Source organism: Heterodontus francisci, chromosome 38 (assembly GCF_036365525.1).
Source record: "Heterodontus francisci isolate sHetFra1 chromosome 38, sHetFra1.hap1, whole genome shotgun sequence".
In the NCBI taxonomy this organism is placed as follows: Eukaryota; Metazoa; Chordata; class Chondrichthyes; order Heterodontiformes; family Heterodontidae; genus Heterodontus; species Heterodontus francisci.
Window position 1 is genome coordinate 44,366,633 of NC_090408.1, and position 2,924 is coordinate 44,369,556.

Genomic DNA, 2,924 nt, shown 5'->3' on the forward strand with positions numbered 1-2,924 from the left:
GCTAAAACATTTGAAAATTTGTAATTCTACTAGCTGTTAATAACTGAACATTTTGACAGGTGTAAAGCTCGCAATCTTTGAATTATTGACAACACACTGACCCTATTCACCCTCCAAACGTAATCTTTGTAAAAGGAATTTAGACACTTTGCACTGCACTGGATTCTGGCCACTTGCACAGCTCTCTGGGGCCCTCTTATGGCAAGAGCACAATCTCAAGCCTCAGAAAGTAGAAAAAGACTTGCATTTCTATAGCGCCTTTCACAACCACAGGAGGCCCCAAAGCGCTTTCCAGCCAATTAATACTTTTGAAATGTAGTCACTGTTGTAGGAAATGCAGCAGGTGATTTGTGCCCTCAAGATCCCACAAAGAGCAATGTGATAATGACCAGATAATGTGTGTTTTTAATAAGGGATGTTGATTTCTGCAGGCAGGTGGTGTTGGCTGAGGGAGGTGGCTGAGATATTTAAATATGGGATGAAAATGACGGATTATTGCTCGTTCAAAGTAAGTCAGGCTAGGAGACGACAGAACATTTAAAATAGTGAAAAGTAAATTTAAGGCACGTTATTAGTAAGAACTTCTTTGCTGAAAGGGTGAGAAGTGTTTAGAATTCTATTCCAGATAAGGCAGTAAAGAGAAACATTTGGGTCTTTCAAAGTGCAGAAGCTCATCTTTATCACCTTCATTAATAGAGTGAACTGAAATGATTCCAACTGTCTCAGCCACTGGACCCCACTTGTAATCGGACCCCTTAAACAACCACTATATTAAAAACCCTGTCTACAAGAATGCAAACAGCTGTTTATCCAGCCCAAGACCAGCCCTCCAACTGACAGCACTCCACCTTATAGTGCACTGTCACTTTTAAAAATGCCAAGCACATGTTGAGTGGGTTACTACCAATCATCAAATTAGTAAAACCTCTGAAAAACTTCAACCAGGCTGCTGAGATGTGACCGAAGCCACGTTGAGTCTCTAATAACCTCTTTCAGGTCGAGGGTTTGGTTTAGATTTTAGTTCTTTAAAGGTAGTCATTTAAGGGAAAGGGAAAGTTAAAAAAATGCTTAAATTGCCTTTCAATTACTGGAGTGACGAGGGGTAAAGAAAGGTACCATTTGCATATACAACACACACTACATAGAAGACTGATTAAGTACAGATTTAAACGGCTTAGTGTTTTAAAACACATGGGGCGGCACAGTGGCTAGCACTGCAGCCTCACAGCGACCTGGGTTCAATTCTGGGTGCTGCCTGTGTGGAGTTTGCAAGTTCTCCCTGTGACCGCATGGGTTTCTGCCAGGTGCTCCGGTTTCCTCCCACAGCCAAAGACTTGCAGGTTGATAGGTAAATTGGCCATTGTAAATTGCCCCTAGTGTAGGTAGGTGGTAGAAGAATGGTGGGGATGTGGTAGGGAATATGGGATTAATGTAGGATTAGTATAAATGGGTGGTTGTTTGTCAGCACAGACTCGGTGGGCCGAAGGGCCTGTTTGAGTGCAGTATCTATGACTCTATGATATGCAATATGCACGCTGCTGTCCCAGCACAGCTGCACTATTTATCCACAGATATAGAGTTGAACACAGCCGATATGAGAGGAAGTACAGCTGATGGGAGTGAGCAAAGTATCATTAATACTCAAAGTACACTGTACAATAGCTAGGGGAAGTTAGATGGCACAGAGACTAAAGGGATCCAAGTACAGGAAACAAAGTACATGAACTCCAGGGACTTATTAAATCAAAGCACTAAAAACACACACGCACACACTTTCACAATTTTAACTCAGGGAGGCTGAAATACAAAGGGGTGGAAGTTGTGATGCAGCTGTACACAGCTCTGGGCATTGCACCTCAGGAAGGATATTTTATTCTCAGAAGGGGATGAAGCACAGATTCAGCAGAATTATACCAGGGTCAAAAGGGTTAAATTATGAGGACAGGTTTCATAGAATAAGCCTGTATTACCTTGAATATAGAAATTAAAAGGGTGATGTAATTGAGGGGTTTTTAAATAAAGGTTGAATGCATAGAGAGAAAGTATTTCCACTGGTGGGGGAGTCCAGAACACGGCGGCAGAACCTTAAAATTAGAGCCAGGTCATTCAGACGTGACGACAAAAAACTTCTTCACACAGAAGGTAATGAAAACCTGGATTTCTCTGCCACCATAAAGTTGTGAAGCTGGGGGTCAATTGAAAATTTCAAAACTGAGTGATAGATTTTTGTTGGGTAAGGTTATTACGGTTATGGAACCGAGGCTGATAGATGGTTAAGATACAAATCAGCCATGATTTCATTGAATGAGGTAACAGGCGTGAGGGGCTGAATGATCTCCTCCTGTTCCTATGCTCCTTATCATAAAATCTAACAACAGAGGAGGCCATTCGGCCCATTGCGCTTGTTCCAGCGCTTTGAAAGAGCTATCCAATTAATTCCACACCCCTGCTCTTTCCCCCATAGCCCTGCAAACTTCTCCCCTTCAAGAATTTATCCAACTCCCTTTTGAAAGTTACTATTGAATCTGCTTCCACCGCCCTTTCAGGTAGTGCATTCCAGATCACAACAACCTCGCTGCGTAAAAAAATGTTTCCTCATGTCGCCTCTGGCTCTTTTGCCGATCCCCCTATTTTTTTAGGAATTTTCTGACAAATCTGTTCAACTGCTGCAATAACAGATCTCACAAAGGCTGCAGCAATATAAAAATAATTTCCTCCCTCGGCACAGGGCCAGACATATATATTGCATTCTGTTCCCTACAAGTTCAGAGACAAATAGACGTTTCACAAATAAAGTTTCCGGTACATCAGCTGAGTTATAAAGGGAGAGGAAGGAAAAGCACACGAGGATGGAACCACTGAAATGATGGTGTTGGGACAGCTCAGCTCGGCTGGTTACATTATGACGATGCTGAAAATATGAA